The sequence below is a fragment of the Hyperolius riggenbachi genome, chromosome 3 (genome assembly GCF_040937935.1).
Source record: "Hyperolius riggenbachi isolate aHypRig1 chromosome 3, aHypRig1.pri, whole genome shotgun sequence".
NCBI classification, from domain to species: Eukaryota; Metazoa; Chordata; class Amphibia; order Anura; family Hyperoliidae; genus Hyperolius; species Hyperolius riggenbachi.
In genome coordinates, this window is record NC_090648.1 from 454,063,608 (window position 1) to 454,078,548 (window position 14,941).

The 14,941-nt window shown below is 46.4% G+C and overlaps 1 long non-coding RNA gene across 2 annotated transcripts in view; it reads right to left on the reverse strand.

Moving 5' to 3' along the window:
• The window catches only part of LOC137561670 (uncharacterized), a 101,273-nt gene that overhangs the window by 46,289 nt on the left and 40,043 nt on the right, over positions 1-14,941 (reverse strand). Inside the window, exon 1 of one of the 2 annotated variants that reach the window (XR_011030081.1) lies at positions 5,982-6,157. The exons of the other annotated variant lie outside the window; for it this stretch is intronic. This is a non-coding gene — a long non-coding RNA (uncharacterized lncRNA). Of the gene's footprint in view, positions 1-5,981; positions 6,158-14,941 lie in introns of those variants that run through there. 2 annotated transcript variants of the gene reach the window in all.

A 14,941-nucleotide genomic window follows, 5' to 3' on the forward strand; every position in this document is an offset into this window, starting at 1 on the left:
GTGTAACGCAACGTGGGCACTGTGAACGGCCCATTGATTTTTCATTGCTGTGCGGTGGGGTGCGTTACAGGCTGCTCTAACCTGCGCCTGTAACGTCCCACTGTGAAACCAGCCTTAGGGCTCACCTAAACTGCTTTTTGGCCTCCAGAACTTTCTGAAAGCTTTCTAAAAACTCTCCCATTGACTTACATTAAAATCGCAATAACATTAAAAAGCTCTCAGAAAGCTCTTGAGGCCAAAGGGCCCATTCACACTATAAAGTAGCAAAACGGCAGTGCTTAGCGCTACCGTTTTGCATGGGTGATTTTACCGCGATTAGTGCGGTAAAATCACTGGACACCCTTGCAATTCCCGACAACCGCAATAAGATTTGTTAAGCACTGTACCGCGATCGCTCCAGAATCGCAGCAAAATGCTGCATGCAACGCACTTGCGATTGCCGCTAATCGCGATCGGTGGCAATCGCAGCAGTGAGATCACTGCCATATAGTTACCATTGCATTACCGCTTTAAAAAGTGCTAGTGCTTTGGTGATTAGTGGGAATCGCTTGCTAGTCGCCGTAGTGTGAATGGGCCCAAAAAGCGCTCAGAAAAACGCTTATAGTGTGCCTGGGCCCTACGTCCAACTTCCAGTGATTGGGTTATCTTGCTATGGGAATCTTAAAAAAAGCAATCCCATTTAAAGGACCACTGTTGTGAAAAATTGTCAAACTAAAAATCTATAACACATACCAGTTACCAGGGTAGGAAGCACTATACATTTTTGTTTCTACTATGTCACTGTCATCTACAATAGATTGTAAAAGTCTTAAGGTGGCCATACACTGGTCGATTTGCCATCAGATTCGACCAACAGATAGATCCCTCTCTGATCGAATCTAATCAGAGAGGGATCGTATGGCTGCCTTTACTGCAAACAGATTGTGAATCGATTTCAGCATGAAACCGATCACAATCTGTGGTGGTGCTGCCGCTGCCTCCTTCCCCCCCCCCCCCCCCCCCGCATACATTACCTGCTCCAGCCGGCGCGAGTCCCCGCTGTCACCGATGTCTTCTTCTCCGCTGGGTTCTCGCGTTCCGGTCCGGCTGGCTTCACTTCTTTCTGTCCGAGGAAGTTGAAACAGTAGAGGGCGCTCTACTGTTTAAACTTCCTGCTGGGAGAGGAAGTGAGGCCAGCCGGACCGGAACGCAGAACCCAGCGGAGAAGAAGACATCGGTGACAGCGGGGACTCGCGCCGGCTGGAGCAGGTAATGTATTGCCGCTGTATTGCGTCGGTCGTCGGGCATTTGAACGCCGCTATCAACTCACTCCAGACCCGCCGGCGATTGAGAAAAATCTTCCACATGGACGGCTCGACAGGAATCGATGGGAACAATTGATTTTGGACAGAAATCAATCGTTTGCGTAACAATTTCACAGCAGATTCAATCACAGTGATCAAATCTGCTGTATATCGTCGGGAAAATCGTTAGGTGTATGGGCCCCTTTACAGGGTTTGGACTAGTCCATCTCCTAATAGGATGTACAGATCCCTTTCATAGGCTGGAGACACACTGCAGAGAGCTTTTGCAATCCGTTTTCTTTTTCAAAAACACGCTCCCATTGACTTGCACTAAAATTGTGGTAAAATCATGACAAAATTGCAGTGATCATGATTTTGTTTTTCTGTTTTTTAATTGCAATCTTAATGCTAGTCATTGGGAGCGTGTTTTAAAAGTGCGTTGCAGTGTGTCAGCTATAAAGGTTTTTTTTTTTTTTTTTCAAATAAAAAAGGAAATACTGAGAATCCCCTATGAGGAGATGGACTAGTCCAAAACCTGACAGATCTGTCAGATTATTACTGCCAAATGTAATCGGCAGCCACATAGCAGAAAAGTAATTTATAGTTAATTTTTCTCTGGGGCTTCTTATAAGTACATACAAATGTATTTTGAAGTGACACTGAAGCAAAAAAAAACCAAAAACGATATAATGAATTGTTTGTGTAGTACAGATAATTAATAGAACATTTGTAGCAAAGAAAAGAGCCTCATATTTTTATTTTCAGATATAGAGCTTTTATTTTTTTTATTATTCTGTCATATTTGCAATTACAAACCATGCTCTTATTTTTAAACTATGAAACAGAGCAGAGCTAATGACCCTTTGATCTTCACTGCAGTAAAACCTTATCCCAAGCTGTCTCTCACTTTTTTTTTTTTATGTAAAGTGCTTCAAAGAACAGCACTGTAGCAGACCCAGGTTGGGTCGGAGTGCTCAAAGAAGCTCTCTTGCATAGATAACAACTGACGTTTCTTAACTCTTCCTGTACTGGAAACAATATGACACTCTGTTCTTTGCTACTAATGTTCTATTTTTTAGCTGTACTACACATACAATTCTTTATATCATAAGTTAATTTTCACTTCAGATTTCCTTTAAATGTTGGAGTCTTTTGCCATAGTGATCCTCCGGCTATTTGTGTGGGTAAACAATCTGTGGCGGCTTCCCTCCAATGGCCAGGAAGCAAAAGGATGTAGGCATTCCGTAAAGCACCTAGCATAGCTGGCACGTTGCCGGCTGCTGCATGCTATTAGGGAATAGTTTGAAGATTTGCTGCCTCTTGCAGTTCTACTGTTTTACCTATTGAGCGTTCACTGTGTTCGGGGGTTGTGTTTGAACACTTTACAGAGTTCTGCTTCATCAAGCATGGGCTGAGAGCCTCCTCTGCTGAGCTACGCAAACACACAGACTTGCACACACAATGCCTGCTTTCCCCATAAATCCCTTCTCTGCCGTATAGGTGACTCTGGGCCCACTCGTAGCTCGGCTGCTGCCATCCCAGACTGATTTGTATGCGCCATAGAGGCCGCCCGCCGCTGCGTTATCTGCCGAGATGCTCTAGGGAACCGTTACAGGAATGCTAATAAACACAGTTAAATCTGTTATGTGCGGCAAGATTAAAAGGGCTGTGAAATTTCAAACTGCCCTTGGCAAGCCCGTAAAATATGGATGACTTCCATGTAAGGAAGGACTCGGGCATACGGACCTCTCTAAGCAGCAATAAAATAACCCTCTGCCACACTTGCACCGAGACAAGGTTACCCTGGGTAAGCCAAATGTCCTTCAGTTCCAGACAGGAGAAGGTGAAAAACATCGGAGACAGAAGATGGACCTGGAATACCTTACTGGCAGCTGCAAAGCATCTTGGGTGTTTATGGAGGTTAAAGTTGGAGGCAGTGGATTATGACTGTCAGTTCAAGTATGTAATGCCATGGGTCTCATTCAATCATTTGTTTCATTTCAATTCTAAAAAAGCAGGGTTAGAACATGTATTTCCTTGCACATTCTTATCCAATTTACTGCCCTTGTATCATAATCTTCTAGGGGGCCTGATCATAAAGTCAAAGCCGATTTGGACCCAACAGTGGACACCCAATGCACTGCCCTCTTACAGAGGCAGATGGTATAGCCAAGCAACCAAAACCCAAACCAAAAATTACATTCAGCATTGCTCTTTAGTAGGAGGGCTTTTGGCAGTGGTGTAGCTAAGGAGCTATAGGCCCCAGTGCAAGTTTTACATGCTCGCCCTCACCCCAAGTACTCTATACATAACAATTGATACGGCGCACCTATTCCTGCAAAGGACAACCACAGTGTCAGAGATGCAAGAAAGGGGTGGGGAACAGCTTGTTAATCATTATTATCATTGAAAACATTTTTTAGAAGTGATCATTACAGTCACAGGACCAATAAAGAGCTAATACTGCGGTTGTGGGAGGGCGCCTCTGTTCCAAGGGCCCCGTGCGGTAGAGACCTCTGCAACTCCTATTGCTACGCAGAACCGGGACAAGGTCCTCCAGCACCCAAGGCTGAGACACCAAAGTGCACCCCTCCATCCCTCCCACCCCAGCCGTCACACACTGATTGCTATTTAACTAAGAGGCGCCCTAGGGCCTCCAACCCCCCAACACCTTAATCTCTATCTGGCTTTCAGTCACTGCCATGTATCCCCTTTTCTTATTTATCTCTGCTTCAAACACAATAGGGGAATGATAGCTAAGTGACTTGTGCGCCCCGTCCTACACTGCGCCCTGTGGCTGGAGCCTCTCTCGCCTCTGCCTGGCCCTGTTGCTACGCCACTGGCTTTCGGTCTCTTTTAGCCTCCTATACTTACACAATTATACTCAGATTATACTCATCATTGCTCTTTATTAGGAGGAATTTTAGTCTTTCTTAACCCCCTCTTCTAACCCCTTTGTTTACAGTGATAAGTGATAGAGATAGAGAAGTCTAATGTAGGACCTTTATAAAAATAGGCGCTGGAACCCCAGTACTAGTTCCTTGGTGAAAGGGCCACTGCTGCGAAAAAAGTAGGCAGTTAAAATCTGACAGAAGCGACAGGTTTTGGGCCAGTCCATCTCCTCATGGGGGATTCTTGGGGTTTTCTTTGTTTTCAACAGCATTTCCTGAACAGCCGTTTAACTGTCAAAATAGTAAGATACCAGCCAGCCTCCCTACTCACTTGCACATTGTTTTGTCAGTTAGACTTTGCAGCTGCTGTTCAGGAAATGCTGTTGAAAACAAAGTAAACCATGAGAATCCCCCCACAAAGAAATGGACTGGCCCAAAACCTGTCGGTTCTGTCAGATTTTAACTGCATATCTTTTTCGCCATAGTGGTCCTTTAAAGGGGCGCTATGGCGAAAAATTGTAAAATTTAAAATCTGTGTAAACATAGACAAATAAGAAGTATGTTTTTTCCAGAGTAAAAGGAGCCATAAATTACTTTTCTCCTATGTTGCTGTCACTTACAGTAGGTAGTAGAAATCTGACAGAAGCGTCAGGTTTTGGACTGGTCCATGATCTCTTCATAGGGAATTCTCAGCAAGACTTTTATTCTTTATAAAGATATTCCCTAAAAAGGATTTAAACAATGATGCTGGCCAGCTTCCCCGCTCGCTACACAGTTTTTTGGCAGTTGGGCAGAGCAACTGCCATTCATTAAGTGCTTTTGAAAAATAAATAAATCCCTGAGAATCCCCTATGAAGAGATGGACTAGTCCAAAACCTGTCACTTCTGTCAGATTTCTACTTCCTACTGTGACAGCAACATAGGAGAAAAGTAATTTATGGCTCATTTTACTCTGGATAAAACGTACTTCGTATTTGTATATGTTTGCACATATTTTAAATTTTACAATTTTTCGCTGTAGTGTCCCTTTAACTGCCTACCTTTTTCGCAATAGTGGTCCTTTCAGCACAGTGACAGTTTACCATTGGGCTTTAGAAGACACACCCCTTACATGATTCTCTGACCTCAGGCAATGCAGTCAGTGTCTGTCATGAACAGAAGCAACGTTGGTGGCTCACTGCGGGTTAAACAGCCGCCAACTGAAAAAAAAAAGGGGGAAAAGAAAGACAGGCATGTTATATATTACAATCTCAAGGCGGTGTTTGGAATTCGGGTAATTCAGCTACATAATTCATGAAGAAGTCTGCGCTATTATATGAACACAGGAAATTTTATTCCAAGGCAACTCTATTATGTGCTCAAACTGCTGTTTTGTGGCTGCAGGTCACACGCGCCGCGATGGAGGTGCACCCGCTGCTCTGGCGGCGTACGTGGAATATATTGCAGGAGAATAGCTGATTTATTCTGGAATACAATAGCCGCACATCCACGGGCTGCAAAGTAACGTCTAATAGAATTCTCCCTGAGCTTCGGAGGGATACAGCAAATCCGTCACTGCAAGTTTATTGTTCCTTTTAGGAAAACTCCTTTACTGCTATTTTCTCTTTATGCAGCTCAGTGGCGATTGGCTGGTTAAGTACAGAGGGCCTCGGCTGTGGCCCCTGACACTACCATACGTTATGTGCTTCTATACCAGGCATCAGTGTCATAGCTATAAATGCACTGTGGTAGTGCAAAAACCTGCAGTGTGAGAGACAAGTAAACAGGGGAAGAACAATTTGTAATAATTACCACTATTCATACACACCTGACGAGCTGATGGTTACCAGGGCTGCTCATCCGGATTCCGGATAACCCGGATATCCGACCTTTTTCCAGCTATCTGACCGGATTCGGATTCCAGATAGTTGGGCCCAAATCCGGATAGCTATCTGCGGATAGTTGGGCACATAACCTGGATATCCGCGGATATCCGCATCCAAAATACTGTAACTAAGGAGCTGACGTCCTGGAGCCAATCAGAGGGCTCCCAACAGAAGTCCTAGCAACCAATCACAGAGGGGAACCCTGGCCAGCCCCACCTGACCTCATTGAGCCAATCAGAGGGCTCCCAGCCTAAACCATGGCACCCAATCACAGAAAGGAACACTGGCCAGCCCTCCCTGTATAATAAGGAGGGCTGCCATGATGAGACAGATCGTCCTAGCTTGCTGAATGCTCACTGAGAGACATGCTCCAGTGCTGATGGAAGGGCTGCCTGTACACAGTTATAAACCTAAAGCTGTTCAGTGGTTAACCCCTTCACTATCGTTAAATCGTTCATTGTGTGACAGACAGTCAGAGTGTGAGCTCCAGTGCTACTGCAGCTGCTATGTGTCTGTGTGTGTTCTGTGCACAGACCAGGCCAGCTGCTGCCTGCTGGCCAGCTATTAGCCTTAGCTAGCTACAGGTTAGGTTAGGGATTAGGGAATAGCATTACTGTGTAATTGTGTAGTTACTACTAGTTAGTACTGTAGAACTGCAGTCAGTGCTAGTAGTTGTTAGAGTAGTAGTACTACTGTGTTAGCTTACTACAGAACTGCGGTGCTGCTGAGCAGTGCCAGTGTGACAGTTAGTGTCCTCTCCTCTGCTGTCTGACTGTCACTTGGCACGTGGCACTAGCCGAGTGCAAAGTGCCCCGTGCCCCGTGCCACATGCAAACACGTGCAAAGTGCGAAGTGCCACGTGCAAACTGCCAAGTGCCAAGTGCAAAATGCCATGTGCAAACACGTGCAAAGTGCAAAGTGCCAAGTGCAAACATGTGCAAAGTGCCATGTGCAAACACGTGCAAAGTGCCACGTGAAAAGTGCCACGTGCAAGCACATGCAAAGTGCCACGTGCAAAGTGCCATGTCACATGCAAAGTGTAAAGTGCACGTGCAAAGTGCAAAGTGCCACGTCATGTGCAAAGTGCAAAGTGCCACGTGCAAAGTGCCACGTCATGTGCAAAGTGCTCCGTGCAAAGTGCCCATGTGCAAAAGCTTTGCACTTTGCATGTTACGTGGCACTTTGCACGTGGCACTTTGCATGTGACTTTGCACTTTGCATGTGACTTTGCACTTTGCTTTTTGCACGTGTCACTTTGCACGTGGCACTTTGCACATGGCACTTTGCATGTCACTTTGCACTTTGCACGTGGCACTTTGCACGTGGCATTTTGCACGTGGCACTCTGCACGTGACTTTGCACTTTGCACCTGGCACTTTGCACGAGGCACTTTGCACTTGGCAGGTGGCAGGTGGCATGTGCAAAGTGCCAAATGCAAAGTGCCAAGTGCCACGTGCCGTGTGCCAAGTGCCACATCCGGCATGCTCCTGGCAGACGTTACACCTGCTACAGCTGCTACTGCATTGCCCTGCTCCTGCTGCTTTTGCTGCTCCCACCGCCAGGGTGCCACAGGCCACTGCTGCTGTGCTGCTACCACCTATATTTAACCCAAAACACAATTGCTGCGTAATTTTTTGGAGGTGTCTGGGCTGAAAATTGCCATGTCCCAGTTGTGCGGTTGGACTTTGGTCACAATGTGGGATGCACGACCGCTGTCTGGAACCTAGGCTTAATGTTAATTGACAGCCATTTTTTTTTTGGGGGGGGGGATTTAAAGTCCCCACATCATCAGTGTTCCCCTTTACAAAATAATGATGCTACATTCCTCATTTACCCCCAAAAAAAGACGTTTTAAAGCAATTTAAAGGCCACTTCTGTTTTTTCTATCCAGATATCCGAATCCGGCCGGATACCCCGGATACTAGGGTCGGATATACGATTCGGATCCGGATTGGAAAATTTTGAACTCGTATATCCGACCCGGATTGGATATCTGGGTATCCGGATCCAATCCGGATTTTGAAAAGGGTATCCGAGCAGCACTTATTGTTACTACCAATGAAGAGCCACTTCTGCACCTGGAGTAGGGACCTAGGCAGGGCCAGTTCTAGCTACAACGGGACCCTGGGGCAAAATAACTTAGGGGGCTCACTTGACACTCCCTTTCCAACCAAAATTACCCCCAGGGCTGTTGAGCCGGCTGCCAGGCAGGGCTGGTTCACGTAACAATTGGGCCCTAGGGCAAAATTAGCCTGGGGGCCCCCCGACAGACACCCCCCCACCAAAAAGCATCATTAGAGGCCCTTTGTTGCAGCCAAATTTCCCTCCAGGGCCCTTGAGCTGGCTGCTGACCCTCCCCCAATCACCTCCCAACTTAACAGACTCTGCAGAGTCCCTGGGGAGCAACAGTTAAGATGGGGGAGGGACACCTTGGGGGCCCCTACAGGCTCTGGTGCCCTGGGGCAATTGCCCATTTTTTCCTATGGTAGCTCCGGCCCTGCTGCCAGGCCCAATCCAATCCCCATCTTCCCCTGTCAACACAGTCGCCTCAATTCACTAAGATCATGCTGGAGATAATAAGGCAAGAGATAACTTGCCACCACACAGTGAGAGAGTTATCTTATCTCTTCATTCCTTAAGTTACCTCCTCTGTAGTTAAATTACCTCTCTGCAGTTAAATTACCTCCTAGTCTGTAGTTAAATTACCTCCTCTGTAGTTAAGCTACTTCCTCTGAATTTATTTTCGTACGCAGTTAATTAGTAGCCTGTCTTTAGAATTCTGGAGTTATTTTAAGTATTGAAGAGTTAACTTTAGAGATCTCTCCTTAACTTAAGAGTTACCTTTAGGTTTGCCTGAGGTAAAATGTTTCCTGAATAGGACATGCCTCATCACCATGGTGATAACTCTAGAAACGTTATTAAAGACAGGAGATAAGCTTAGTGAATTGAGGCCAATATCATTAGACGTCCAGCATATGTCCCCTAAAAAGCATTTTCAGGGTTCCCATTACTCACCTCCTCCTTTTCCGGTACAGAGTAAACACATAGCATGCCCACTGGGGTCACCACAGCTGGAGGGGAGGAGGGGCAACTTGGGGGGCCCTTACAGGCTTTGGGGCCCTGGGGCAATTGCCCCTTTTGCCTCTATAGAAGTGCTGGCCCTGGACCTAGGTTAAACCTTTGATTCCAAGGATCTGTTGCAGTTGAAATCTCTGGCCACACTATTATTATGCTACTGTAAGGCATAATCACCCCTAGGCCAACCCCCTAGATCCCTATCTATGTACAACAGGCACCCCTCCCATTCCTGTACAGCCCTCTCTTCTGTGTGTAACATCCATGTTCAGCAGTTCCTATCTTCCATATAGAGCCATCTCTTTCTTCCATATATTGCTCCCCAGTTACATCTCCCTTTTTATTTATATTCACCGACCCCTTTTCCATCCAGCCACCCCCATTGGCAGCAGCCGCCCAACACCTGGGCCTTTGTGCCCTTTCCAGAAATCGGGCCTGGCTATTTCTATTTCCCACAACATAATCTGTTACTGCCCAGTTCTTCTGCCTGTTGTTCTTCCAACTGTACCCAAACTAACTACACCCCTTCCCTATAATAAGTGCTTTTCTCCCACTACATCAGTAATGCACACATGTCCTCCCCTTCACGTGTAATTACAGACCCTTTATAACCATGTCCTTCATAATTAGTGACCATATGTAATTAGAACCTTTGCTGTAATTAGTGGCTCTCTTTTCTGCCCTCCATATATAATTAGCACTTCCCTGTGTTTCCTGCTATTTTAATGATTGCCTCATCTGCTGTAATTAATGTTTCTCTTTGCACCTCCTCCTATTAATTAGTGTCAATTGGAACCCCTTTAACCTCACTGATAGTGCTCCTCCCTCTGCTGTAAGTGACCACATTTACCCCCCCCCCCCCCCCTCCCGCTTAGCTATTTCTCCTCTGTGTCACCTCCATCTCTAATTTGAGAATTTTCATTTGCTGTTCTCCCCTATAATTAGCACAAACCCCACTTTCTTATAATTAGTGCCATCCTCTTTAATTAGGTGACAATTTGTGCCAATTATTTAGTTTTCGACCGCACCAGAGCCCCTAGACCAGAAGGGCCCACTAGGGCCCGCTCTGTACACCTCTCTGACACTGGTAGGTTTTGGGGCTACATATTAATAGAGTTCTTGGGGCCCCATTTATAACTCACACTGGGGTCACCTCCCTGCACAATCATACCATGTGATTATTAGTGACCTCCTCCTGAAATAAGTGCCAAGTCATGCCCTGTCCTTGTATAATTAGTATGCCCCCCACCCAACCTTCAGTTTGTGTCCCTTGTAAGTAATGATCCTTCCCCTGAAATGATTGTTCTTCCATGCTTCCTTCCTCTCTCTTGAATGCTCCCCTTTGCCCCCCCCCCCCCCTCACACACACACACACACACACACACACACACACACACACACACACACACACACATCCTCAATAATGCTCCACTGTGTCCTCTTCTTCTCATTTTCTGCAGTCATCTCAACTGTGTCTCTACAACAGCTTGCAGCTCCTTTCCATATCTTATCAGCCTGCAGCATCTTCTGGAAAGCAGCTGGCATTTCTTTATCAGTTCTTCATCATGAGGTGAATCATGTGACTGTCACACAATGGAAGATGGAGAATACGCCGGCTTATGCCACTGCTACATTCCTCAAGCAGGTGAGATAAACAGATGACCTCAGAGTACTACATGGAGAATCCAGCCTCAGCCTACTGATGAATCAGACAGCCTGCAAAGGACCATAAACTAAATCCATGGAGCTGCATGCGTCCTTCAGGCCACCACATAGGCAGCACTGATCCATCCTATGTTATGCCTTAAAAGAAAAATGGAAATAGTACTATAGAGTTGTCAGTTTATGTCAGGGTTTAGTGATGTGAATACAATTCATGGGCGCTCCCAGCAAAACTTTGATAGTTTGCACCCCTTCCCTTGCCTCCCCTTGGTGCCCTTCACGGCCTTGGAGCCCATCTCACAAGGTCCATATAACAAGTGTGGCTATGATGATCTTCACACCCATAACAAGTGTAGCCACAAAACCACCTGATCTGAAGTATGGAGGAAGGGGAGGTTGGCAATTGGGGCCCCCACAGCTCTGGCGCCCCCCTGTGATCACAGAGGCTGCTCTCCTCTAGTTATGCCCCTGCCAGGGTTATATTTTAGAAACATGTTTGTGTTTCAGATGTTCTATAGTTGAACCCATACATTGAAATTAAAGTTAATTGAAAGTTCTATAATTGTGTTGCATATATAATTATCACACTTAGTACACCCTACTGAAGTGAATGGTAACCCATGCTTATATTAATTCAGCTTATAAACGTCACATCAGAAATCAGATTGTATTAAAGAAGCACTGTAGCAACATATAGTAGAATGCAGTAAATTATTCAGGGTATCCACTTTTACAGTAATTTTCCTGGTTTCGGCATCAGAAATACTTGCTATATTTATATATTGCTGTATATTGGTAGGTAGCCCTGCCCTCCCAGTGATGCTTAGCCTGGGCTGTTTAACTATGCTGAATTCTCTCCCCAGAGCAGAAGAACTCTCAGAAACAAACATTCTGCAGTAATGCACTTGACAGGACCAAAGGTGTTGCCGCCTGTGATATATTGTAAACCATGATGAGGAAAGATTTTACAATGGGCAAATACTGACTAAATACCACATTTTTCAGACCATAAGACCCACTTTTTCTCCCTCAAAAGTGTGTGTGTGTGTGTGTGTGTGTGTGTGTGTGTGTGTGGGGGGGGGGGGGTGTCCTGTGTCTTATGGTCCGAAGGTGTCCTTCTGTGACCTCCTTCTGTGTCTCTTCTGTCCCCTGTGGCCCCTTTGTACCCCCCTCCCCCGCCTGTGTCCCTTTTGTCCTCCTTTGCTGCCACTGAGCGAGTGCAGCGATTTGCCCAATGACGAGCCTTGGTCCCGTCTCTGTGGGACCATTGGCTGCAGTTAGAAAAGGTGGCGGTAATTGGCTGATTTAATTGCAGTGCCCCCAACCTGATCGCATGCGCCTGGAGGCTGAAGGGAATACTGGGAAGCTGTAACCACAGCGTGCACTGGGAGGGAATCAGTGCTTCCGCCAGTCCTGCCCTCCTTCAGGCCGATTGGTAAGTATATAATCTACTAGGTGGGCATGGGACAAAGGCTACACAGGGGGACAGATAAGATGGGGCAAAGGAGGACAAAATCAACATAGGTGGGGCAAAGGAGGGGGGGCAAAGTAGGCCACAGGGGGACAGAAAGGCAGAAGGGAGATGGGGGGCAAAGGAGGCCACAGGGGGACAGAAGGATCATAGGTTGCCAGAAAATGAGACAGGAGGACACAAGGGGACAGATGAGGACACGGGGGCAAAGGAGAACATGGGAACAGAGAAGATGCAGGACAAAGGAGACATGGGGGACAGAGGAGACACAGGTGGAAATGGAACAAAGGAGACACAGGGGGACAGAGAAGACACAGGACAAACACGGGGGGACATAGGAGACACAGAAGGACACGCGACAAAGGTGACATCGGGACAGAGAAGAAAATATGGAAAAGAGGAAACACAGGAGGTCACAAAGGGGGTGAAGAAGGACACAGACGGACACAGGCGGGACAGAGAAGAACACAAGAGGCACAAGGAAGATAAAAGAGGCACATGAGGAAAATAATAATTGGGAGGGGATTGAAGGGAGAAGATCAACAAGACATTCCTGAATCCAGCACCATGGATGCACCAGGTTTAGTATATTTTGTTCCCCTTGATTTTTGTCCTCTAAAACTAGGTGCATCTTATGGTCCAGAACTTCTTATCAGGGCCGACCTTAGCTTTCACAGCGCCCTGAGCGTAACCAGATTTTGGTGCCCCCCATTCATCCTCTTGCACAAACACGCATGCACACACCCACTTATGTGCAAGATCCCCTTTAGTGTATATAGGCAGATCCCCCCTTTAGTGTATATCGGCAGAGTCCCCCTTTAGTATATATAGGCAGATTTCCCCCCCTTAGTGTATATAGGCAGATCCCTCCTCTAGTATATATAGGCAGATCACCTTTTAGTGTATATAGGCAGATCCCCCCCTTTAGTGTATATAGGCAGATCCCTTTTGGTGTATATAGGCAGATTCCCCCCATCCCCCTTAGTGTATAAAGGCAGACCCCCCCCCCCCCTTAGTATATATAAACAGATTCCCCTTTTAGTGTATATAGCTAGGCAGATAAATCGTGTATAGTATACAAGCAGATCCCCCTTTGGCGTATATAGGCACCCCCCCACACACACTTACCCAACCGAGAGACAGTTGGGGAATCTTACTTCTCTGCTTGTAGCTGGGGACAGAAGATGGCCAGGAGTCAGGAGTGACAAGCAGGTCTCTCTCTGATTAGTGCGCAGCGCAGACCTCGCCTGTGAGCAAGGGGAGGCACTACTGGCACGCACGGCTCACACAGACTCAGCAAGAGGCAGCAGCAGGTTTCTGGAGTCTTCACCCCCAGTGGCACCAGGGGGCGGAGCTACCACTCGCAGCAGCAACAGATGGACCCGAAGCCCGCAGCCACAGCCAGGCGGAAGAAATGCGGTCAGGGCCAGTTGAATATGTACCACGTGCGCCCCCCTGGAAGCCGGCGCCCTGAGCGACCGCTCCGGTCGCTCAGGTCAAAGGTCGGCCATGCTTCTTATGGTAATTTTTACATTAACATTGTGTATAAGTGTGTGGTGTATGACCAGTTTTACAGGTATAGGACTCTCTGTATAAATGACTATACACTGGAGTGGCTGCCCATAGATCTATCATAGGATAACAGATGTGAAGTACCTGCACAAGCCGCACTCACATCGCTGCCTCTTAGTTAAATGTCACAGCGCCATCAGGAAAAGGTCAGATATTCCAAAGACTGACACTGTAAAATAGGAAGACAGGCAGCGTACTGTGGGGACACAATGTCATTATCTGCCTACAGTCTCTCTCTCACTGTGGCATGCTGAAACCGGGGAGAGCCAGGCATCCGAGCGGAGTGATATCATTCCACCGATGATGGAATGCCTCTCCTGGGAGCCTATTTCTCGATTTTTCATGTATGCTTGAGTTCTATCTATTTAAAGTATTTACTTTATTAACTTATTATATTGTGTTAATGGAAAGCTACTGTATATTTGGTAGTGCTCTATGACCCATTTTTCAATTAAGCTAAAAAAAACAACAACAAGCAAACAAAAACAAAAAAAAAGTACTGTTTTAAAGTGTCTGTGTATGAAGTGACATATGACAAGAGGAGATAAACATGTGCATGTACACTCCCAATCCTACACAGAACTTTCTCACTGTAAGGGTTAAGAATTCAGGGCAGTAAATTACACTTTCTCTGCAGCATGACTATAGACTAACTCTCCGTGATAAATAATTACAGGCCATAAAACTTCTTAGTGCAGGAAAACGATAAAAAAAGGTCAATTGTTCAAGATCTGTATTCAAATCTGTGTATGTATATATGTCACTCAGCATCATCCAGAATCCACCACCGGGCACCCCGTGAGGGAGAGAACTCACCTGATTGGTGTGTTGGGTTCTTATAGGAGCTCCTTTGACCCTGAATTATTCCCCCCAGTACCGTGGATACAGGCAGTGTCCTCAGCAGATAACGAATACCTCATAAAAGACTGCTTCCATAGCATAATTCCGTTTAAACAGCTAAAATTTTATTATTAAAATGCGCTCACATGCGGTGTGTTGTGATAACTGGCATAATGTGTAATGGGCTCTCCCCGATGCGTTCTGGCTGAGGCTTAGAGAGTGCCCAAACGCTCGTATCCCCGTCAGTCACCCCTGCTGTTCTCAATCTCCACTTCCTTGCCC